At 38.1% G+C, this 26,931-nt stretch overlaps 1 protein-coding gene and 1 long non-coding RNA gene across 2 annotated transcripts in view; one reads left to right on the forward strand and one right to left on the reverse strand.

Annotated features, from left to right (window-relative positions):
* LOC124312357 (collagen alpha-1(I) chain-like) overlaps positions 1-26,931 on the reverse strand; it is a 1,404,094-nt gene that overhangs the window by 809,398 nt on the left and 567,765 nt on the right. The window lies entirely within an intron of this gene.
* LOC124312558 lies at positions 17,567-18,540 on the forward strand. The gene is made up of 3 exons (XR_006910552.1): positions 17,567-17,615; positions 17,707-18,310; positions 18,363-18,540. It is a non-coding gene; the product is annotated as an uncharacterized LOC124312558 (long non-coding RNA).

The following is a 26,931-nucleotide window of genomic DNA, read 5'->3' on the forward strand; positions in this document are numbered from 1 at the left end:
ACCCCAAATCGAAGTTGTGGAGCCATGTGGGCGTGGTCGTGGAATTGTGAAATTCGCGAGCGGCAGCGTGTTGTGGAGGAACAGGCGCTTCCTACGCCGCCTGCTAAACGCAGAAGAAAGAGAAGGCAGACACGCGGATCACGCGCTCGCCGACGGAAGCGACAGAAAGGATGGCACGCCCCCCGACACGGAAGAGCCCGACGAAGACACCCCGAGCGCGCGCACCGGTCAAATGAGAGCCGCACCCCACGCCAATCTCTCGACTCCGCGCCGTAGCGGGTGCCGTCGAACTCCGAAATTTATTGTCTCCGTTTAATATTATTCCCATGTTTTTCAGTATATGCTTCGTTTCAATGTTCCCCTCTGGAAAATGTGTGCGGGGTATTTTTTTCTCGTCCACCCTAGCAGATTATCATGTGGTTTCGTTTGTTTCTGTGTTAAAGCTGTCACGACCTATTTGGGTATTCTTTGTTACGGCGTGACATCTTGGGGAGAGTTGTTGTGTCAGTGTCCCCTTCTTTTCGTGACCGCTAGGTGTCGTGCGCTCGAGCCGTGAGATGAGAAGCAGCTGGCCGAGAGAGGGGCAGTCTTGTTTGGCTTGGGTTTGTAGAACAGTGGCCACATCAAAATTAAAAGAATTAAATGAAGAAAAAAAATTAGTCAAATAGACAGCTGGTGATGTCGAATTCTTCCAATGTAGAGGAGCGTCCTCTTTTGGGAGCTGGATAAATTCTTCTATGAGTTATTGATATTTATTCCATTATAGAAATAAAAAAATTATATCATAAAAAAAATTGACCAATGAATAAAATAATTGATAAGTGAAATAAGTGAAATAATAGTAAGGTTGGACTCATAGTCTGTAGTGGAATGAATTCTCTATTCATAAATTCATCTATTGCCATTAAAAATTCTTCCCCGGAAATAAAAGTCTGGCATGGATTGGTTGCATAACCATAACCTGTATTCTGTACCTCTATTCCATAACAAAACAAATTTAGAGATTTTGCAGGAATTCCCAATTTGATAGCGTTTAGAATGAAATCCGCCTAATTAAGTAATAAAAATATTACAGTAAGATGTATAAATTATAATAAATAAATTATATACAAAATGAAATGGACTGATGATGAAATTAGCCGGATGAATCATTATTAAAATTTTCAGTCGACATTTTGGATAGTATTTTGCAAATATCACATCAAGAAGGTTGCTAATCGGTTGATTTGGTGACCTCATGCAACAAGTTGTCATTTCAGAAATTATAACAGAAACACCTTGCATCGGCATGAGCGTCAAAGGAATCGACAAATTTTTGTCGAAATTCCAAATTGACATGGCCCGTTTTGTCCAAACTACAAAACAATTGTAATTTATTTACTTTTGAATATTTTTGGGTTTGGCATATGTGATCGTCGCGAAGAAGAAAGAAATCCAAAGGGAAGAAAGTAGAAGAAGAAAGTAAAATAAAGGGAGAGAACTTACAAAAAATACGAGAAAACAATTTACTACAGATTCTATAAAGACACAAATTAGCTATGAAAGAGCAATAAACTTACTATTTGTAGTAAGAGACTTCAAATCTTAACCGATGAGAAGTATCCCTTGTTTTTCCGCCAGTGTGCCTCCCAACCACGAATAAATATTCGTGTTGGATCAAACTGAAAGTGTCGGGATCCAAGTTGAACTTAATTTTTTCTTTTGGTTTGGTCAAATATCTTCGAATGATTTCCGCACCACATAAAGGACACTTGCCACAACTTCCACGACGCCCATAAACAGGTCTTTGCATTCAAGGGCTAAGTTTTTTCCATTGTTTGTTGGACGACTCTTCAAATTTTGCCGTCGGTTCTTTTGAAATTTTCGATCAAAGGTTAGGAACGCCCATCACCCTGATATAGATTGATAGATATAGCCTTTCGTCTCTTCGTCAAATTTTATAGACGCGTGTAAAAAGAGGACGGACTTTTTTCTCACACTAACCTAGATGGGATTTTTTTTATTTGTTTCTTGGGTTGTCTGGGTGCTGTTGTAATTTATGCCGCCTGGGTGCTGTTGTAATTTATGCCGCCTAAGCTTTTTTGAATCACGTGCTGCCATCTTTTTTGGCCCAACCAGCGCTTTTATCATTGCAACAATTCCCTTTTTGGACGTAGAGAGAAAGTAGCTCATATGACGGCCCCTGCCCGTTCATCGGGAAGGGGAAACAAAACGTGAATCCATAGCCGAAAGGAGGTGGGACCCCGCATAGAAGAGAAGAAGCGGGACGGGCAATTAGAAAGACGAGAGAACAGTGAGCCAATTGACTTTAGAAAAATAAATAAAAAAAATAAATAAAAAACACATTTTTCGCTGGTTTAGATTTCGGTCGTCTATTTTAGCGTCCAGGTTGGAGGTGAGTTGATTATAATCTGCTCTTCTTCTTCTTCTTCTGAAAACAACTTTCCGCAACTTTCCCATGATGAAACGTTAAGCAACCAAACGAACGCCCATTCCATTACATTTTCGTCTGTTTTTAAATAGCCAAAATTCGACAATCATACTTTGTGGCAGCAGCAGTGAATTTATGGAACCTTCCAGACTTCTTTTTCGAAATTTTATTTTCCTCCCGTGAAAGAAAAAAGAAAAAGAAACGAGCGTACGTGCGAGAATGTAGAGTGTGTGTGTTTCGTCACTTGTTCGACGAATACTTGTTAATGGAATTTGCAAGACATACCGCACATTACAATACAGAAGGCGGGTACAGCAAATCAAAGCCATTCTTGGATTCCACTATTTCAAGTAAAATTTTCTTGAATTGATGTTCAGGTAGGGAATGGTGTTGTTCACTAAGGGAAGTCGCTACCTTACCTCTTGATATTAGAATTGGAAGCACAATTGAATTGTTATCCAACCACGACTCAAAACTGGAATTCACATTCACTGCCAGTTTTGGCATATAAACACGGACGCATGTGGATAGAGCTAACGGGGTATAAACACGGAGCCAACAGAGAAAGGACGCTAAACAGAGCTTCGCTGCAGGCACGACAAAGATTGTTACGATGCACACACGAAAGAGATGGTCACTAGATTACAAATTTTATGTCGATCAAGGTAAAAAATCTGTATACAGGTCGCTAACAGAGAAAGGACGCTAAACAGAGCTTCGCTGCAGGCACAACAAAGATTGTCACGATGCACACACGAAAGCGATGGTCACTTGATCACACCTATCACTTCATAACTACTGTCGAGATGGCCCTCCACACTGTTCCAGTGTTCCTCCAATTTTCAGTAGCCTAGACACCGACACCCTCAGGAATGATCTGAAAACTGACCATATATTTCAATCGTTTATTTTGGAATTTTTTTTTTCAGGATTTCAAATTCAAAACATTTTTCAAAGATTTTAAATACATTAATAGCGGTTCCCATTCTTTACTACTGAATGATTTCATTTTCACTGAATCCAAATATGTTTCTTGAAAAAACTTTAGAACTGTTATTTTGTCTTGTTTCAGCATGAAGTTTGTAAATTCGGCGGCGATTTCTAGAAACGCTTAATTAGCAGGAGGGCCAGTTTGATCGTTGGGATTCTCGAGGGAGTTGGTGGCAAAGGTAATTGCTGTGATAGCTGTCCGACTGTTTAACGTAGATGGATCACTTTAAAAAAAAAGTTCCCATTTTTGGGTGAAATTCTATATAAAAAAATTTTACTATAATTTTCCCGGCCTACGAAAAAGTAATATTGGAAATTTTTTTTTCATACCTTGACACATAGAAAGTCTTCTGACTGACGACGTTTCACGAGTATTTTTTCGCGACACCCTCTTTTCTCTATGCGAATCTCGAGAGAAACACGAAATTGGGGAAAAACATGGCGGGTTCCGCAGGAGTTCGTTCACAGACCAGGGGGGGTAAGCGACACATCTCGTCTCGCATCCCGTCTCAAATGACTGTGTGCCCTTTTCCCGGTATCTTGACCCAAACAACACGTGCACGTCTATCACCAAACAAGTTGTGCTCTCTGGTGCCATAGCCGACAGTAATATAGCACTTATGTAGCGTATATGTACAGTACATAAACATTAAAAATGGTATTTCCTGTTTATTCTGTACCTAAGAAAACATGGATCTTATGTTCTGTACCTTATTAGATACCACGACACTAAAAACGGAAGATGGGAAAACTGTTCCTGTTCTTAACACTGGGATAGCTAGGCCATCTCACAAGCAAATAAAATTTAGAAACCCACCAAACAGGCAAACCGATCTAAGTGAAGAAAACAATCATTTCAAGCCTGGCTGTATCTTCAACATTTTTTTAACCCATCATAACAACAACGGACTGCAAAACGAAGATTTTATTGTTTGGATGGCTACTGATTCTTTTTTAAGGTTTCTTAAGTTGTACCGCCGCCCAGGCAGTGTCAGCTATATAGTTAAAATAGGCTACTTCATTTTGGTCATCCAAATGTTTACCATAATATTATAGGCCTACGAATAAATGAATTTGAAAAGTTTACTTGTTTGGAATTTCATTTACGAAATTCATGATACTAATGGCCTATAAATCTATTGATTTCCTAGGAGAAGTTAAGAGAAGAGAGAACACAATGGGACCAGGATTTCTTCACGGAGTTCGCTTTCCCTTAATCTTTATTTTGGCGTTACTCGTCGTATATCTGTTTTTCTACAAATCTAATCCAGCAGAGGTGAAAATGAATGTTAGTCAAATGGAGAATTCGATTCAAAACAGCAAACACCAACCAAATTCTGGCGAAATGCATCAGAATTTGGAACAAGTAATTAGCGGCTTATGGTCAATTTATATCTATGCACGTATGCCATGGTAATAGTTCTGAATTTAAACGTTGACTTTTCGAACACTATAGCCGTTGACGATGACAAAATACAACTTGATGGAGGACACTTATGGAGACAACTGGGCCAAGAAACCAGCAGATAAATATTTGGATTCGTCTTTTTGCACAATATAGGTATAACATAGGGCCTAACAATGACATCCATTATGTCAAATTTTGTAATACTGTAAGTCAAATTGAAACTCATTTTTGATTCATTTTGGAATTTAAATAGAATACGCCAACGAAAAGAAACTGCAACAAGACCACTCGTGTTTGATCCAACTCATCCCAGACAAATACCTGCTCCAGCGAGCATCTAAAGAACTTTCTTGCGTGCTGGATCATCCCGAATAACAATCGATCCTTCCAATGGCCAAGCCAAGGACATTAGGGAAATTTTGAAAAATAAAGTATAAATATAGCAGCATTTGATTTTTGTTATACTGCATGTCTTTTGCCATAAATTGCCATTTGAATCTTGCAGACCAAGGGCTTTTTCGTTGAGAGTGGCGGATTCAACGGCGAATTCCTCTCCAACACCTTTTTCATGGAGTGCTATCTCGATTGGAATGGATTGCTCATAGAAGCCGATCAAAAATCTTTTAGTAAGCTGCTTTCTCGCAATTGAAAGGCTTTCAGTTTGCCAAACTGCATCAGCACCAAACCTTACCCGATCAAAGTATATTTAAAAAAAGCTTTTAACATTATAAAGCCTAGTCAAATAACTTTTAGATGTAAAGGTCTACAATGGAGTGCTCCGCTCTCTCTGTGTGGTTTATTCGGATTATTCTATATAGGTTCTATTCAACGGTCCTAACAATGCTGGGGGTTTAATCATTGAAACATTAGAAGCAAATAATAATAATACGAGTAAAAGGCTTAGAGAAGAGAAGATAATAACGAGAGCGTCTACACTGTTCAGTGTTTCCCGTTCTATTCCATCCTACTGGCCGTTGGCAGAACTGACGTCGACTATTTTGGACTGGACGTCGAAGGATCCGAGTACAAAATCCTGGAAACCATTCCTTGGCATAAAGTTAACATCAAGGTGTATATAGACATACAGCCTACTATATTAAGAGTTTCATTTCATCATTATTGTTCAATTGGCCTAAAAATATTTTACAGACGATAACGGTGGATTGGAATCACATTCCAGAGGGGGAGCCTGCTTTAACTCGTCTGATGGAGAGCAACAATTATAAAAAGTTTCGCATGATTTCATTAAATTATAGCAGGGAAGTCATTTACGTCCACGAATCGGTCGTTGTCCGCAAATGAAAGAAAGTAAAATATACACCTGCTCATACAGAATGACGCAAGCAATATGCTTGAGAAAGAAAATCCAGACAATATTTGGCAGGCTAAAACAAAAAAAAATTTTGTGTTTTTTTGTCTCTATAACAATTGAAGATATTATCCTTATAGTTATAGCGATTGTAAACTACGCATGGTAGACCAGCAGACTTGTATATTCTGCTTGGTACGAGACTTGCAAGACCATCTGCTGTCGTTACAGTCACTGGCAAAGGTAGTAATATTACTGTCACCTTATGTGACTATACGTGGAACGTGTTATGTGCATATGTACTCTACACCCAAACAAATTGGTAAATTGGTCTTGTATCTTGTATGATATAAAGAAAAAAGAAGTAATCAACTGTATGCCTTTATAGACCTTATTAGTATCCAAAGGTATGGGTCAAGCCGTCCCCTTAGCGGCGCGTTGCAGTATGAAGGGGTGCCGTGAACAGCCGATTTTGATTTTGCTCGCCCCATGTGGTTGCTCGCAGGGCTTTACGGAGAAATCGTCAGAGAATCGGCCCGAGGGAAGAAAAGGGAGGAAAGGAAAGAATTAAAAAAACAGGGGACCACACTTTTCTTTTCTTTAAGTAGTTCTTTCTGTATAATCTATATACAGCAGCAGTGTTTTTTTGTTATCTCCCTGTTGCTGAGTTGCTGACTGCTGTTGGAATAGCGAATTATCAGTTTTATCTCAGGTTAGTCAGGTATGAGTAACTGTATGACTGGTTTGTCGTGCAATACAATGCTAAATTCAACAGTTTAAATTAAAAGTAAGGCTTGTCGTGCAATACAATGCAGAAATTCAACCATTTATCGACTCAAATGTTCTTTTTCCTTTTTTTCGCTTTTTTTTTGCTAAAAAAAAACTTTTATCTTATCTTAACTTATCTTATCTTTAGCTCACCATAAAAATTCGGAAACATCTTATTTTTATCGTATCTCGACTGTTTTTTTCCAGATACTATCTTGTATCGGAGCATTTTTTTCGGTATTTCGGATACTGTTAACTTAACTTTTTTTTTTGGGGGGGGGGCAGTTACTTTTAGTGTCGTAACTATTGGGTAAAAAAAAAGATAGGATAAACTGATGCTAATGCTCTTTAGTCTTTATGTATTATTACATACATTACCGTGATTATGTATTTTCATCCATTCCGCAGATGTTGCAAACGCGTTTGAATTTAAAACAAAGGGACTATAATTTCCGTTAAATTAAAAAATCCTTGTCGATTTTTTTTTTGTAGTTTTCTGGTTGTGGCCCGAACCGCTCGAGAAACTCGAAGTGGAATAGATTTCCACAGCGTCCTGCTATACTGCTGTTGCGGCTGGAAGCGCTGCAAGTGCAGAAGAGAGGAGACCGACGGACTAACCGGAGACGGAGACGAGGTGTAAGGGGACGCTTCAATACCCTGCATCAACATTGCTTGGGATCCTCCTCCTCCGCCGGAACAAGTGTCGACGCTGTTGCTGTTGTGCGTGTAATCCGGCTGGTGGGCGTGTTGCTGATGCTGGATGTAATGCTGCGGAGAGACCGACGGCGGCGTCGAAGGCGATGGCTCGACACCGAATCCGGCGCCCACTAATCCGGCAACGACGCTCGTCTCGTGCTGGTGGTGATACGACACGTAGCCGCCGTCGTGTTGGTGCTGGAATAAGCTGCCATTCAGGCCCACCGAATCATGTTCGTAAATGCCCACAGAGGCCACAACGACCGATTTATTGACGACGGTATCTCCAGCGGTGCTGGCCAGATTTTGCGAAAAATCAGAGTACTGGCCCACGCCGTTCTGGTTGCGTGCTGTTGCTGGTGGTGACTTCCGCTGCAGTTGTCCGTGTCCACGTACGACTGTAGGTCCAGGCTGCTGATGTCGGAAAGCAGCGTGGAAGCTGCGGCTGCCGAAACCCAAGATGAAACGGATCGATGAGTGAGGACGTCAATAGATTAGATTTACAATGGATTCCTACAGTCTGGTGGAAAATGCGGAATCATCCAGTAACGGGGACGTCACTCAGTGCAGAGAAGTCGCAATAATTTTCTGGATCAATTCCAATTGCTGGGTCGTCAGGTCGTCGTTATTGGCACGTGCCAATAACTATAAGCTAATATACATATATATATATATATGTGTATAAGCCAATAACTATAAGAAAAAGATTCCAGCATTGGTACCAATGCTGGAATATTCCGCGATTTGCTTGGAAATTATTATTCTTTGCCACTACGCCGACCTTGCCATTCTGGGCGTGCTGTACTTTGCTGAGACTGGATCCTTTGGCTTTTTTCGTCGCTTTGACAATGGCAGCGACTGGCGGCTGGTGGCTGGCGTGGAGGTAGACGGAATTTTGTTGTTGTTACCAGTTGAATCGACCTTTTTCTGTCTGTCGGCCATTTTAATTCCGGCAGAATTCGCTGGCTTCTTGCCACCGCCTTTCGACGGCGACACGCTTTCTGCTAGAGTCCAGGTGACCAGGGGACCTGCTGGTGAGCTTCTTTGTTCTCAGCTGGGCACGAAGAAACTGCCTGGTAGTTGCCGCCATTGGTGGTACCGGAAGAACCATATTGGATGCTGCACGAATCCAGCAAAACGACAGACTCGTGACCACATGACGAGGTGCCGTTGGTGGTCGTCAAGGCCCATCCGCCGAATGGTTGCTGTTGGCCGTTCTCAAATGACTGGAAATGGCCACTGTCTCCGTTGGATGTCGTCGAATTGCTGTTGCTGTTGGGCGACGAATAATGCTGCGACGAGCCGACGGAATGAGAAGGCAGGACGAGATCCGGCGATGCGCCACTCAATTTGCTGATAAACAATCCGGCGTTGGAAGAGGCCGACGATGTAAACCTCGACGGCAAAGAGCCCAGTCCATAGCGGCTCCTGGGTCGTCCCGGTTAGAGCCAAACTTCCGGGCAGTGCGTAATGGTTATCTTGATGGCGACTTAGTGATCAGGCATCACAATACGATTTACCACATCCATCACCCCGGCATTTAAACGGCTTCTTCTCGCGGTGAGTTAACCAAATTTCCATTCCTATTTTTTTTGAACAATTATAATCTCACGAAATCAGAAAGAAATAACTTAAATCAACAACAACTTATTCAGACTGCCAATCCTGCAGTTTGAAAGTTTTGCCACACAATTGACAGGAAAATCTTCGTTCGTCGCTGTGCGTCAGTTTGTGTTTGGTAAGAGCCGACGTGCTAGTAAACACTTTTACTACAAATCTGTCAATGGTTTAATTATTGGTAAAATTATGGTTGATACCTTCTATTACACATAATAGCGATAGATTTTCTTTAAATGTGAGTGAGAGGGAGGGGGAGACCAATCCGTCTACAAAATAGTTTGAAAAAAAAATTACAAATTCTGGAAGCATCCCCTATACGTATATATAACACGAGGAAATAAAATAGAGAAAGAAAATGTCTGGGAAGAATTCCGGAAACCGAAAAAAAGGAAAAACTCGACCCATTTTTTCTCTCGCCCCAACAAGACAAAAGGTATTTAATGAAGTACGGAAGATATTCCGTTCCAGCAGGAAACAACACGGGAGCGAGGAATTCAATGGGAAATCAATCAATAAAATTTCGGGAACAACTACTCCGGCCGACTCCGGCTGTTGGACGAACCTCCGCCGCCCAGTAGGAGCTGTTTGGGCGACAATGGGAAATTTACTGTGCAGCAGCTTTGGACATCCGGTTCCAGCAGATCGGCTGCACCTCCCGACTGCAATAATCAAATGTCCGATTTTGATTGGAAATATTTCCCGGGATGTTGTATCATGTTAACACGAACGTACTTGAATGGTGAAGATTGCGGTTGCCCAGGAGGACGTCCAGATTGTTGGTGATGTCGTGCTGATGGTGGTGGTAATGATTGGACTGTCTGGCGGCGCAGCAACTGGCGGCGGCGGCAGCTGCAACTTCGAAAAAGACGGACTCTCCCCAGTCGTCACTGCCGCAATTGCCTTCCCCACCACCACCTCCGCCGCTGTTCTCTCTTCTGTCCTCTCCGATTGTTTCCACTTTACATACTTCAACGCTCAAATTGGCCAGCCAATTGTTATTACTCCCGGTGTTGCTACACCGGCTGATGTCCCCTACTACACCGCCGATTGTCACCAACTGCCTCAGACTGTCATCCCTGGTACAAAAATTCCATTTCAATAAAGGCGGGGAAAACAGACCAGATGACTTAATGAACTCACGATGAATGATTGGCAGAATTGTTGCCATAACATCCGACCAGCTGAAGGGACGACGATTCGGTTGATGGCCCTGAAGGCGAGGACAGGTGCAATTCGGTAGGTAAAACGACTACCCCGCTGCTGGCCGTTCCAGCACCGGGTGATGCGTTGGCGACATTTGGTCCGCCACTACTGTACGATGAGGCGAACACGAGCGAACAGGGCGAATTCGGATGAAAGCGAAGGCGGGAGCAACATTGACAGTGAACTACTGACAACAAACGAAGACAACAGTTCCGAAACGCTCTACACCCGCCCACACACGATAGAGAAATAAAACATAAATCGAATGAGTAAAATAAGCAGAAGCAAATAAGGTCATAATGTGATTCAGTTAAAAAGAAGAGCACATCATATGAAAGAGAGATTATTAGCTCTAGATAATAAATTTTACTTATTAGTTATTAGCTTTCATTGTGGGCGTTTTTTTTACATATCAGTTGTACTATAATCATGGCTAAAAGTGATTCCTTCTTTAATAGCTCGTGTAGTGATCATATTAAAAGTAATTGTGATTCACTTGAAAAATTTTATTCTAAATGCAAGAAACATAAATCAGTGGCAAAATAACTTATTCCTTTTGATGATGCATTCTGGACTTCTTTTACAATTACTATGATATGTTCTGTGTTAACTTCAATGGAGTTATACGAGTACCTAGTTGAAATTGGATTTATCGTGAATACTGTGTCTTCCATTTGTGTCCATTGCTCTGGGTTATAAACATTGGTAACTATACGAAATGCTGATGCTTATTCATTGAATTAGTTGGTATAGAAAATTTTTATAGGCTCCATCTTCAACGGTTATTGATGGTTGCTTGTTCAAGTGCAACAACAAAATAGGTGTAGTTGGAAGTAAGAAAAAAACTAAGATTTGTGGGAAAAAATTCACAATCCGGAAGAATTCATGGTTCCATGCTCCCATCTTACAATATTCGAAGTTTTAACTTTAACTTATTTTTGGTGGAACGAACTTCCACTAAAGTTTATTGGAAAATATTTGGATTTAGGTGGGTTGGTTTGATAAAGTTGCTAAACAACAGGAATAATATGTATATTACTTTACTTTACTTTATAGCTCACAGTACACCGATTGACTGGGCAAACTTTTGCAGAGAAGTGGCTGAAGATATAATGATAAATAATTCTGAAAAAATTGGTGGTCCTGGGTTTATAGTTGAGATCGATGAATCCAAATTTTGAAAAAGAAATTTTTTTTCATAATTTGAAGATTTATTAAAGTAAAGTAAAGTAAAAGTAACTCATTCATAGGAAAATATAATCGTGGTAAAAGAGTTGACGGAGTTTGGGTTTTTGGTGGTGTAGAACGAGGTACTGGCAAATGTTTTTTAGTAGTAGTTCAAAATCGAACACCATCCACTCTACTAGAAGTAATTAAGGAATGGATTTTACCTGAAACTACTATCATTTCAGATTGCTGGAAAGCATATGAAAAGATTGAGTTAGTTTTTGTTATATAAATATTTATTATAACTATTAATTTTTAATTTAATTTGAAAATATGGAACATAACGATTATAAACATCTAAAGGTTAATCACAGTATCCATTTTAAGGATCCGGAAACTGAAGCCCATACAAATCAAATTGAAGGTAGTACAGATTTGATTATTATACTTTACTATATTATACTATGATATTTTACTATGAATGAGTTTACTTTACTTTACTTTACTATTTTAATTCTAGGTTTATGGAATTTAGCCAAGAAAAGCCTCCCCGCCACTAACAGAAATAAGAAGATGTTTGCAGGATATTTGGCAAAATTCATGCTACATTGCAAATGGAAGAATTTGGATGGATTCAAATTGTTTATGAAATATGCTGGGAAACTTTACTCAGGGGTTGTTACTTCAGATTATCAATCACAGGTTTTACGGTGCAAAAAAATGTTTCCCATGAGATTTAACGAATTTTCGATTTATTTCCACAGGTTGCTCGATGCTTGGGGTGCTCAAAAGACTACGTCTGCACCAAAGTAGGGATCTTATAAAGACGCAGTCAAAACCCAAAAATTCTTTCAGAATCTGCATAAAGGCTGTAAAGGTACTACATTCTTAAACAAAATTCATGACTTACGCGATGGTTTTAATTAAATTTTCAATGTCTGGTCTTTAATAGAGATTAAACACCGTGGGCATAATTTTTTCAATTATGTCAGCGTTCAGCTCTTCCATATAATGAAATTACCAACCGTTCTTCTGCCATTGAATCTCCCAATGAACAATAATCTCTATATTTTTCGCCAGTTGAATATCCCCAATATCACCGTAAAAAATGAGGAAGATGATGGCGTAAGATAACAAATAGATCTATTTAATCACTAATGAATTGTATTGGTCTATAAACTGGTATCTTTGTTTTCCAAACAGGGTATACGGTAATGAGGTGTCAAGTTTAGAAAAAGGACTTGGACCTGCAGCTGGCAAGGATGTCAAGAGAAGTTAAATACAAAAAAGAAGAATTTTATTTAAAAATGGTAAATTCGTTGTAAAAGAAAGATATTTAACCAAAAGAAAGAAAATTGAATTTTTTGTTGGACTTGCTTATAATTGCATTGAATATCTAGAATATAGAGAACACTTTCATGGGAAACTTCATCAATTATTTAAATTTAAATGTATTTATCTTGAATTTAACATACAGAAAAAATAGATCGACTTTGATCGTATTTGTGGTCTATATGATTACTGTAGAACAACCCTCTTGGCTCGGTTTACCCCAAGGAAGTGGTAGACGACAACTTACTTATTGCCTAAATGGGCCCCATTTCTCCAAGTAAGCCCTCTAGCGTTAAATAGGGAAACAGACGTTAAATAGGGACAATGCACTGTGACATCTAGGTGTGAAATATGAACACACGATGGGAAATATAGAAGCTGCGGGAAATGCAAGTTTAAAAAATCGGTGATCTTACAGCACACGTTTCGTTATGAAGGAATATATATAAAAAATTTGTGTAAATGCTCTAACACTGAAGTATATCATTTTTTCTACAAAAATTTGGGCATTAAAATGAATATGAAATAGGTTTGCAACCGATAAACAGGATACATAGATATATTTCTAGCATATATAAGGTCTCAGTATTTTGGCTACAACCCTACTAGCATACGTACGTCAATAGGACGTTTCAAAGTCGTCCGCTTTGTTTGAGCTGGACATCCAAGCCGGACGTCATTTTTCATTGTTTTGTACGTCAAAATGTCCTCTTCAATGAACGTCCAAACTGGTAATCAATTTGGTGTCCGAAAATGAACGTCAAATGGATGTCAAACAAAGAAATATAAGAATTGGAAAAAAGAATTTCTCTCTACGAGTGCCGAACCTTGGCCTTCACGCATATTAACCAAACGCTCTTATTACTATACCATTTGACGTGATATAACAATTACAATTTTATGTATTAATTTTACAAATCCTACACACTAATCAGAATAAATTTTCGTACGACTCCATAATGCGTATGGAATATTATGAAAGAACCGGAAAGAACAGAACAATATAAAATAACTAAAATTTTATAATATTTTTTTACTTAAATCAATTGTTTTAATTCTCTTAAAACTAAATAAAAACTATAGAAATTTACTTTTATTGGTACATTTTGATAGGCTTACAATTGTTATTTCGATCAACTGATTCGTGTTTCTGGCAAGGTGTGTCTCGTGGATGTCCACTGGACGTAAGTTTTTGTCTTTAAATGAACGGTATAAACTGATTATCCGATGGATATTCCAGCTAGGAAACAAAAAAACAGAAGATGATCAGATCATAATCGACCGTCAGAAGGATGTCCGCAGCTGCCGGAAAATGGACGGACCTAGTTTGGATTGCCGGACGTTCTATGAAAGTTCTATGGAAGACTTGTGCTAGTGGGGAAATTTTTGGGGGGTGGATTTCAGTATTTTTTGGTCGCGGACTAGAAAAGCGGCATGCCAACTGGAAGCAAGGATCGATGTATCCAGCGATGAATCTTATTCAAAGGTGATTGCTGATGACATCTCCTGTGTTTCTGCCAAAGCCGTCAGGGGCCTCCGCGCCGTTATCAGGAAACTTTAGACCGTCTCTCTCACCAACGCCCATCACCAGGGCCGTGTGACGAGAGGACTCACACTGGGCAACTCCATGACATCTCCCGGCTCATTTCATGCAACACCAGCCTCTCCTTTGGCGAATGAAGCCTCCTCCACAAGAGCCCTCTTGGCATTCTACCGCTTTTCGGCACAATTGGCCTGGCCGCTCCCAAAACAAAATGCCGCAGATGCAAGGAAGTTGTGGAGTCCACTTCCCACGTTACCAGCCACTGCCACAACAACCTGGCAGCTTTCGGCCGCCGTCATGACTTGGTACTGGCCGAAATAGTCAAGACCATCACCAGATCTGGTCACACGTCCCACGTCAACAGAGTTTTTGAGAACTCCACCCTCAGGCCAGACATAGTCGTTACTACTCCTAACATCATCATCGACCTCACCATCACCTTTGACGCTCCTGAATCGCTCTACGCTGTCGTCAAAGTCAAAGTCAAATCATTATTAACAAAACATTATTTCAGTGACGTTGGATCGATCCAAGAAAATTGCCACTTCTATTTGTTTGAAATTGATGAATATTTTATTATAATTAACTAAAAAAGCATCTTGAAATACTTGGGATTAAGCGAGAAATTGTTTCAAATCTCACAATTTCCCTTAATGGTCTCGGCCCAGATCTCGGCCCACATTCATTTCCCCCATCTCAGCCCATCTCGGCCCAGATCTAAAAAAAAAAAAGTTCGAATTGTACGAAAAAGAATTGCAGCACGAGACACTGAAGATGTTGTCACACCCCCCGTTAAAATGTCGTGCGATTTTCTAACATTAAAAAATGATATCAATGCAAATGAGGTTAATATAATGTAAGCCTGTTCGTCAGCAAATTGAATTTATGTGCAAAGAAATGAAGCTTTCGGGGGAGTGATTTACACTTATCATTAACTGCAACATTTAAAAAAATTAACGTAACTGGATATTTATAACTGTGTGTTCCCCATTTTGTCCTCAATATTCATTTATATTTTCATTTGACTTTATCGATGAGGGGAAATCGGGCGCGTGTGTCTGTCTGATTGTACGGACATAGGATGGATAAATCACCCCCTGCGAGGGTGTGATTATGAAACGGTGTAAAAATAATTAAAAAATAATTAATTTCTGAACGTGAAGAAAAAATCCCTCCCCCGAGACATGATTCTAAAATTATCCCAACTTGTCAACGACGAAATTTTTTTACGGTCATGTATCCTCTTCCCATTTCTTCGTTTTTTTTTATTTTAAATTTTTTTTACAGTTTCAGGTGGCGATGCAATAATCTGCTGCCTTTGAAGAACGGTGGATTTGTTACAGCTTCAGTTGGTGTTACTAGAAATGGTCATTTTTTCCAAGAACCATATGGTGTCCACTGCCAAAATCCAGGAAATTTAGGATCATGCAAGAACGTCAACCTAAAGATCAGTAATTGCGATATTTGTCGTGTAAATGGACCACCAGTGAAGGCAAGAAATACAGCTTGATGGACACTCCCAAAACTAATTTAAATCCGGGCAACTTGGCCCATATTTTTTTGGTTCTTGTGTCTCAAAGTTCTCATGGAAATAGTATTCCACAATCTGGGTTCGAAAAGCTAAGAGAGCACAGTATGCGAAAATTAACAGTAAACAAATTGTAAAGTTAAGGTTTAATCAAATATTAACCAAACTTTTCTTTTTAGAAAAATCCTAGACAACCTAAAGGAAAAAAAAAAAATTTGATTACGAAATCCTCATCGTGCAGGAAATTGGGCATAACGGTTTTAAGCAAATTTTTCCGATTGTTACAACACTTTAAACAACGGAGAAACAGAACTCTATGAGACTTCGAGCAACATCGCCAATGTTTTTTTTCTACAACTCTTACAAGTCATCCATGTTTGGATACTTACCCAACTCCCCAGGAGACTTAACTGGAAAACTTTCCAATCATCTAAGTATTGCAAAAAAAAACTCTCGATTCATTTTTATTAAATTTACATTTCATTACAACTACAACTTTTTCATGTCCCTTTAAGTTATGTAGGTTCGCAATCTAGACCATCTACGAAGAGATGGAATCGACCCAAGCCGTGTAATATATAATGGAAAAATTAGGTGTTGTTTGTGTGTGTGTTGTTTTTCCACATGCCGATTTAAATTTTTTTTTTTTAATTGATAGGTTTTACATGTTGATGATTTGCAGCCACAGGTCATGAAGGAGGATTTGGCGATGGCTAAACCAAACTTGGAGGATGAAATTGAGAGAAAAGATTTGAAAAAAGTAAGTAATTTTGTTTTGGTTTTTTCACGTTGCTGATTTAAATTGTTTCATTCATTCGAAATTGCTCCTTCAGGATTTGGAAACATCGGTTTCTAAGCACGATTTAGAGGTTGTCTTCGGGGAATATGGTCCTCTAGAACACATTAAAACGTTTCATGGAGACTGAGGATGCACAATTCCACAATCTGTGTTCGAAAAGCTAAGAGACACAGTACGCTAAAATCAACAGTAAACAAATTGTAAAGTTAATATTTCATCAAATTTTAACCAAAATTTTATTTTTAGAAAAATCCTAGATTATCTAAAGGAAAAAAAAACAAATTGGATTATGAAATCCACATCAAACCAGGTAACTAGTCGAGTCAGCAATGATGCAGACAGAATTTCTGCAAGGCCTGTTCCAACCAAAGTTCCAACCGGGCCATTTCAGATGGGAAAACTGAAGGCACATCAGGATAAGCTCAAGACATTTCAGGAGAAGAAAAGAATTAAAGAAGAAGAGGAAAAAGCGAAGAAGAAACCACCTTTTCGATGAGTTTTATTGTGTCAAGTCACGCTTTTGGTCTCGCATTTTTAATTTTTCTATCCTGTACATTATAATGAGGGAATGAGGGAAGATTGGTTGATTGAGAAAATAAATAATAAAGTTGTCTCATAAAAAAAAAGGAAATTGGGCATAACGTCTCAATTTTAGCAAATGTTTCCGATTGTTACAACACTTAAAACAACGGAGAAACAGAACTTTATGTGACTTCGAGCAAACAACGCCAATATTTTTGTTTTACAACTCTTACAAGTCATCCATGTTTGGATACTTATCCAACTCCCAAGGAGACTTAACTGGAAAACTTTCCAATAATGTAAGTACTGCAAAACACTGTCAATTAAATTTTTATTTAATTAACATTTCATTACAACTACAACTCCCACATGTCCCTTCATGTTATGTAGGTTAGCAATCTGTGCCATCTACGAAGAGGTGGTATCGACCCAAGCCGTGTAATATGCATGTCCTCTGACGTCGAAATCGTTAAAAAAATGGAAGATGGAGCAAATACGGATCGTAACAGGAAAGGAAAGCGGATATTTACAAATACGAGTGTTCCTACTGAATTTCACCATGTTCTCTGGTGACAAATGTTGGAGAAAGGGGAACTGTATGTTTTAAACCTTTCCATCGCATTCGCAGCCAACCATTGATGCGTGGAAGGAACGTTTTAACTCGTCTATATCGTTGAAGAGACGGACGGCGAAACACGGCCAAAAATAATCCGTCCCCCTGGTCATGCTGCTCCAGCTCCAGCTCCTGCAACAATTGGCACTGCACTGCCCCAGATTTGGCGTGCATCTTCTCCAGCATTGATTAGACCTCCGCCGGAATTTGGGGGAGCCAGACCAAGAAATATCCGGCCCACTGGTCCTGCTGCTCCAGCTCCAGCTCCTGCATTAATTGGCGCTGCACTGCCCCAGATTTTGCTTGCATCTTCGCCAGCATTGATTAGACCTCCACCGGAATTTGAGGGAGCCAAATGCTATCTTACCGGCATGTTTGAAGGTAATTTATATGAAATTTTATCAAATAAAAAAATAATTCTCATTTTCCATAGAAGCAACATCTTGCATGTTCCGTGACGTGAACCAACGTAAAAGTCAAATCCGGTCGACGAAGTAAGAAGAAAGAAGAAGAAGAAAGTATTACTGTTGTAGTCTCAAGCGTGAGGTAAGAACTGCCTTATATTGTATCTGTGTTCGTAGGTCTTACCACCAGAGGTGTCCCTCTAGTGGCTGACATACGAAGTAAATACAGAAATTAGTCCTCTTGTTGACTGCTTGACACAACAAAAAGATAAGTAAACAATTCCAATCATAATTCCATTTGACGCAAACTAAATATGCTAACTAGTCAGGGTCACAGAAGATTAATAGAGAACTGTGGAAATTTCAATCTGTAAAAATTCTTTGTTCTTATCATAGGGTCTATCTAAACCGCTCAAAAGGCTTGCATCCTGATCCAAAAGCATATGTGTGTAACTGTCCATATATACGTGGTACGTGTTTTTGAATCTGAGGGAAAAGAAGTACGAAGTACCGTCGTTCAATCTAAAACATGCCAATTATCAAGTCTCTGAGGAGCTTGTTCCTACCTGCGGGGAAAAGAAGTATGAAATAACAATCTTTTTTGTTTACCAACAGTTGTTCGGTAACCTACCAAATTGTTATCTCCTAGAATTTGGGATCCTGCTGCTCTACAGTATATAACAGATGCAACGCGGGACGGAAGAAATCCGTTAAAAGTTCGTTAGCGTGTATACGACGAATATCACGTAGTTCTGAAGCCTAAAACAGTGCAAAATATCAAGCGGAAAGTCATTGGTAAGTTCACAATATGTATTTATGCTGATCAGCAAGTTCACTAACCTTTGTGAATTCAATACTTCCACGAGACGAATGGAAAAACATCGTGGATATACTAAACGTTGTCTGTGAACCGTGATACACCTGGCAGTGTCGTTAAAGTTGTTCATGACGAAAACAACGAAGTAGCTCAAATTCTCATCCAAACGAAGGTACAGCACGAGTTATTCAAGAAATTCGGTGATTTGGTAGAGATCGATGGGACTTACAAGGTGACCAAAACAGGGATGCAAGTAAACACCATTTTAGTCGAAGACGATTTTGGCATTGGCAAACCTGTATGCTAATACATGTTTTTGCGAGAAGAAACGACAATAGGCATCAAGACCAGTCTTCAATTGTTCACCGAGGTATAAGTTCCAAAATTCAAACGTAAACGATTAAAAATTTAACCGCAATTTAAAATCTAGCACAATGACATCAGCCAAACGAAAGTAGTCCTTACAGATAAAGACTGTAAAGAGATGAATGAAAAGTTCAGGAGATTTTCACTTCTGTATTTCTGATATTGTGTCTCTTTCATGTGTTAGCAACTGTAGATAAAAGTCTCTCTCAAGCGAAGTTACGCAGGAATCTTTGGGAAGTAATTTTCAAGAAATTTGAGGAAGCCATCTACGCCAATTCAGAAAAAAATAATAAGAGACTGTGAAATATTTCCAAACCGGACGGAACGCGATATGCCAAAGTGACAGCGGGAAGAGTGACAGCGAGAGCCGAGCCACTTCTCATCTCTTTACCGTTATTCACGCTGTAATTGTGTTTACACCACCCCGCTTGTCACTCATCATACCCGTGATCATACCCGTGTCCAATCCGTATAAATACTCCCAGATCTGTAGCAATAAGGCAGAGTTCTCTCAGCTCCCCTCCAAGCTCCAGCTCCAGAGTAAGCTCACCCTTTGCTATACTGTTCTATTGTGTACTTGTATGCATGTTATGTACTGTAGACTAATACATGGTAAGCAATACAGTAACTCTACACCATCACAAAACTCAAGAATATTGAAAAGTGAAAATAAGCTGTGGAAATGTGGAGAAAAATCTGCTAGTCGCGACCTTCGGCAACACAATGGGGAAGGGAATAGGAAGGGGAACTCACTTTAGGCAAAAGATTCAGCCATTCAGGACGATTAATAGCTGTGATACAAGAAAAGGCAATGATCTGGTTATTTCCATCAATCAACCATAAATTGAGGATTTCCTTCTTTTTTTGTCAACTTTACTTTTTAATAAAAATGTTTGTTGACAGAATGAAGTTGCAAGATTGACGTCAAATACCCAGCCAATTTATGAATTTAAACTGATTATAAAGTAATTTCATTTGCGCTGCTCAATAAATTTCTATAAATATGGCGCGAAAAATGTTTCTTCTGCTCTGAAATCTTTTTATTTGAATGTTAGCCAACTTTGGCCCGGTTTTAAATAATTTCTGTACTGCAGTCGGATTTGGCAGTCCGAGTTGATTTTAGCAATACGGAACATGCACATTTGAATCAAATAGAAAAAATTCTGATTCACAGAGTAATTTGAGAAATGTGACTAAATGTGTATTGCAAAATCATTTCTTTCCTTTTTAATATACCCAAGTTAATATTTCTGTCAATCAACTGAGTGAAGATGACCTGCATCAGATTTATCACAAGTTGAGGATATAGAGCATGTGAATGTTTGAATCCTATGGAAAGCTTTTGTGATTCACAGAGGTATCTAACTAATGGGATTGCATTTGCATTGCAAAGCTTAATCATTTATTTTTAAACCAGAATAACCAATTACTATTTTCCACAAATCAAACAGCAATTCAGGACAGAGTTGCCGTTCAATTGCCATTTCGTGATCAATGCTGTATTCATCACTTATGAAGTTCAACTAAACAAACAACTGATATTCAATGGGAAAAGCATAATTGCTAATCTAAGTAGAAGCCTTGAATCGTTTTTAAGGTCTTTTGATGTAAAGTTGTCGAAGGTGGCGAAGAATTTTTACCATCATTTCTTGCAACATATTTTGGGCTGAAGCGTTCGGATGAGTTTTTATGACCTGGTAAGAATCGAACGGCTCCAAATTCCAGGTATTTGCTTCATCAATGTCCCTTTTAAAATTATCGATAATAAATACTGACAAAACTTCAAAAACGAAATATTTGAACAATATCTGTTAATACTGAGAAATTTCTTACAAACTTAATAAAAATTCTCGTTTCCTGAATTGGGTATCCACAGATCACAGGACCAAATCAACACCAAGTACTTATCTGTAATTTATTGACAAAAGGCTGGGAACCCATCTTTCTTTTCATCTATAGACGGTAAAGACCAAAAATGAAAAATAAAGCATATAATCAGTAACGAACCTATAAATTCATACCTGTGTCTCCCCAGCTACTTGCGACCACAAACTCCAAGAAAACTAACCCGTCTTCGTCGCATGAACGAATTTCAGAGCTTTGACAAAAAAATAGCCTTGGAAAAATTTCAAAAATAAAATTTCCAATGAATTAACCTTTTTCACAATGCGTAAAGTCTGGATTTTTCAATCCGGCCATCGCAGAAATCGGATATCTTGTGTTCTAACCATTTTCTCCCATGTTAATTCCCATTTAAAATCTTTGTCCCTCTATTTTTTATAATTTTTTAACTCTCAAATTAAGTATGTTTCATTGATCGAATTCATCGATTAATTGGCAACATTTTCATGTATGGTAAATGTTACTGTTAGTATCTATTCATTGTTTTATTTTAACTTTAATCGGGTTGTTTTGATTCTAGCATTTCAAATCTGACATGTCTTGTGTTTGGCTGTGGTAACAGATATTTAAAATATGTTTGTAAATGATATGTTTTAATTTTGTTGAGATATAATTTTGTTGCTGTTATTTGATCTGTTTGTTGTTTATTTGAGCTGTTATTTGATCTGTTTTTTGGGGTTTCAAAATGTAAATTACAAAAATGGCTGAAAAGAATAAATTGTAGTTATTTTCCAAATGGGTACATCGTTAATGTTAATTATTAATTTTTAGTGTTTTCATTTAGATTATGCTTTATGACTTTAGTTGTTCAAATGTTGGACCATTGTTGTATGGTGTCGAAATAAATCAATAACCACAGGAAAACTCTTAACTCCTAAATTGAAGTCAAATCCTCGTGCTACATTGAAAATAGAAAAATCAACGTATAATGATTACATCCCTGAACAAAAAAGTGCAGCTCCCTTTGACCGACCTGTTTGACCTGAACAGTTTGAACAGTAACACCTAAAGTTTCACACTCAGTGAAGTAACAGTGTTACTTCACTGGTAAAACTGAATCCTTTGATGGAATCATTTTTTGATAACTTCAAGTGTTCACAAGATAGACAAAATTAAAGTCCAAACAACCAGCCAGTATAAAAGTAAATTATGGAGTAACATGATGGACGGAATAAGCACAGGAATCTCAGTTAATTCAGTTCTACACATACTGACATATATTATACACATTGCAAAATATGATTAAATATGTTAAGTCATACCACAACTGAAATAATTTTCATAAATAATTTACCCTCTTCTCTCATCGTAGTAAATTACCTTTTTCTTACTTCTTAGAGAGCAATTTTTCTTGTTGCAATTATGGCCATTCTAATTAAATGTTTAACAAGGTTACATGTTGGTCTCCAGTCCACATCTTTAGTTAAAAACATGTAAATAGTAGTTTACCTTTAAGGGGAAATAATTAAAAAAATATGGCTGTTACTAATCATATCAATGGGTACTTAAAATATCACAAGTTACCTGAAACCAAATGTTAACTGCATACTCTGCTATATTTCGTCAAATAATTTCCACAAAAATATATTCTTTTCAGCCATTCTTCTATCCTACTTATTGAAAACATATAATGAATGTGCAACAAAATTCACTTTTGGAGAGGGGGATTATCTTTTACGCGAACATTCTATCTGTTCCCACTTACCACAGCCAAACATACAACTTGTCTGATTTGGCATCCCAGAAGTAAACAAAGTAATAAAAATTGCAATGGAATAATTGATAAAGATACTTTAAGTAACATTTAACATACATGGAAATGTTACCAATCAATCGAAGTACACGATCTATGAACAAAATCTTCCATTTAAAATACCCATCAAAATAAATGAATAAAAACCTAGTTTAAGTACATTCTCTTTTTGTCCTACTTTTTGCTATTCAAATTCTCTGTGGCTTGTCAGCTTTACTGTGGAAGTTTCTAAATGACACCTCTCCTGGACGTGAAGAGTACTTGTCATTGCTTTTTTTCAGTGCACACCGTGTTTTGCGTAGCGGAATTTCTACAGAGGACTGGAAGGAAAATTCTATTTTGTTGAAGGCTGCTTTCGTGTGCTTCGATTGTATTCCAGTTCCACAAACGGGTGGTTGTTTTTCACATTTAATCAAAAGTTCTTCTGCTGCTTCTCATTTTCATGGTTTTCCTACTCTTGTTTACGATGTTCCGTCTTTCAATGCTTTCAACGATTCTTTTTTGAAAACGTCACATTCGACTTCTGTGTTTAATGATTTTTCTAATTTAGCTATTGATGTAACTAACTATATTAATGATTAACAGGTGAGTAAGACTGAGGAATCTCCCGTTCCTGCTACTAATTTTGATTTTAATTTACAGGAATACATGGATGATCTTTCATCGTGGAAAAAAATATCGACAAATGTAACTAATGATTCTTTTTCAGAGGCCGTGATGCCAATTAATGCATTAATTGTTTTTCTTAATCTTTCTCTGGCTATTCATACCTGTACGAATGGTTTTTTGACAGATTCTGATGATATTTCTTCCCCTCCCCCCCACCACCTCCCCCGTTGTCACCAAGCCATTTAGCTTTTGATTTAGGGTTCGAGTTGGATATTACGCTGCCACCACCTTCTATATCCTTCTTATAACGAAATTTAAAATGATGTATCTTTGCTTATCCCCCCACCCAAACTCAATGTTTTTTCGCCCGGTTATAGTGAAAGGATTTTGTTCAATCCAAATTGTAATTCAAGCACGTTGATGGTGTTGTTGCTGTTTTTTCTCCAGGCGGAGTAGCAATTGAATGACATCATTCTCCAACTGTTTCGCCACAAAGAGATCTACCAACATATGATGCTGTAGAGGTTTCCATCAATAGGACTCCCCTCTATGAGAACTCAAATAAACCATAAGTGACAAATGTTCTAACAAAAAAAAGTGATATTCTTTTTGACGGGCTTGGTTTTAGGTACAGCAAAGGACCGAAATCTTTAACCTGGAGATGAACGTCGTGGTCAAAGAAGATAGGTTGTCTTGCAAAGGTATTTTATTCATTAAACTTGACCATTTTAGAAAATGTAATAATTTTTTATTTCCAACTTCCATATCAAGGTTATGCAATTAAAGAGATATGAGCCAGCAGAACCGAGTGATTTCACCTTCTTGCCCATGCAGAAGAAAATCCATACAACCATCCACCAAATATCATGACCGCTGAAGTGATTGATGTCCGAAACGAAGCCAAGAAGGAAGAATTGGTTCACAAGTTCAAACCTGCAAAAAAAATATGTGAGGAAAGGATCCTCACATTCCTGTTAACTAAAGATGTTTATACAAGATTTAACTTTTAATAATTTTTTCATTCTTATTATAAAGGTTCTGTTCCCACGGATAGTCTCCCGAATCTTCTGAACTGCGTACGTCATGTCAACCGATGCCGGGAAAGCGTCAGACCATCAGCTCCAGCCAAGGATAATCCATTATTTACTATTGATTTCTCATGCTTTCCGCCAGATTTTTACTTCGTTGCCGTAGAAGTAGTACTTGATGGGGTTTTATGGCGACATTTACTTTTTGCTACTCCACTTCAACTTAGACATCTTGCAAATATCAAGCTTTGGATGGAAGATGGGATTTTTGAAATTATAGCTCTTCCTTTTAAACAGTTATGGTCAATTCATGGTACTATTTTGGGGGAGGGTGGGGAAAGCAAGTCAGTCCCTCTTTTACATGTTGCCATGACTAGAAGAAAGGAGGCGGACTATGTGGCAGTTTTAGAACTTATCAAATCAAAATTACATGCACCTGCTATTAAACAGTTTACTTCAGATCACGAAAAGGCGCTTTGGAAGGCTGTTGCACGAGTCTTTCCTGAGGTGCAACATTAGGGCTGTTATTTACATCAAATCCAAGCGGAAATGAGAAGATTGAAAGACAAAGAGCATTTGTCGATCGCATACCAGACGGATATATATTCGACGCATCGTTCAACTCACTCTTTGATCCGATAGGTACTGGATCTTTGAAATTATTTTACATAATTATTGATGAACTGCTTGATTTATTTAAAGCGTTTCACATTTCTTACCATTTTTAGTGACTCCAAATTTTACTCCAGACTCTCTGTGGCTGCCCCGTGACATCGACCGTCGGCTTTCAACTCGTCGATATTCCGCCTATACTAATTCTGTCCTCCGTCGGTTATTCGGTCCTTATAGACCATATGCTTTTAACTACCGTTCCAACGCCAATGAATCTGCCCCTGCACTAGAATCTCTTCATATATCCCCAGTGGGAAGACCACAATATCACCGTAGAAATTAAGGGGGATTGAAGGCGTGAAGGTCAACATGTCCTCTCCGACTTAAGACAAGCCTTGGTCCGAATCTTTTCATGTAACAGACAAAGACATGTCTTAAGTTTTCCTTATTTTTATTACATTGCCTCCTTATATTTGTTATACATTTATTGTATCCCTTTTCAATTCACAGCATAACCGTCCAAACGTTTATAGTCCCTTTCATAATTTTCTAAAAAAATTTCGGTTTTAATGGTATGGGTGACATTAAAAAATTTCAGACAAAGACATGTCTTAAGTTTTCCTTATTTTTATTACATTGCCTCCTTATATTTGTTATACATTTATTTTATCCCTTTTCAATTCACAGCATAAACCAACATGTCCTCTCCGACTTAAGACAAGCCTTTGTCCGAATCTTTTCATGTAACAGACAAAGACATGTCTTAAGTTTTCCTTATTTTTATTACATTGCCTCCTTATATTTGTTATACATTTATTTTATCCCTTTTCAATTCACAGCATAACCGTCCAAACGTTTATATTCCCTTTCATAATTTTCTAAAAAAATTTCGGTTTTAATGGTATGGGTGACATTAAAAAATTTCAGACAAAGACATGTCTTAAGTTTTCCTTATTTTTATTACATTGCCTCCTTATATTTGTTATACATTTATTTTATCCCTTTTCAATTCACAGCATAAACGTCCAAACGTTTATATTCCCTTTCATAATTTTCTAAAAAAATTTCGGTTTTAATGGTATGGTTTGACATTAAAAAATTTCAGACAAAGACATGTCTTAAGTTTTCCTTATTTTTATTACATTGCCTCCTTATATTTGTTATACATTTATTTTATCCCTTTTCAATTCACAGCATAAACGTCCAAACGTTTATATTCCCTTTCATAATTTTATAAAAAAAATTCTGTTTTAATGGTATGGGTGACATAAATAATTTCAGACAAAGACATGTCTTAAGTTTTCCTTATTTTTATTACATTGCCTCCTTATATTTGTTATACATTTATTTTATCCCTTTTCAATTCACAGCATAAACTTCCAAACGTTTATATTCCCTTCATAATCTTTTTATTACTAAGCCGGTGCTATAACCATTATGCTATTACAGATTAAAATTTTTATCATTTAAAAAATATGTATATTGTTTTGCGTCAACGCCGTGTCTTTTAC

The sequence above is a fragment of the Daphnia pulicaria genome, chromosome 8, assembly GCF_021234035.1.
Source record: "Daphnia pulicaria isolate SC F1-1A chromosome 8, SC_F0-13Bv2, whole genome shotgun sequence".
In the NCBI taxonomy this organism is placed as follows: domain Eukaryota; kingdom Metazoa; phylum Arthropoda; class Branchiopoda; order Diplostraca; family Daphniidae; genus Daphnia; species Daphnia pulicaria.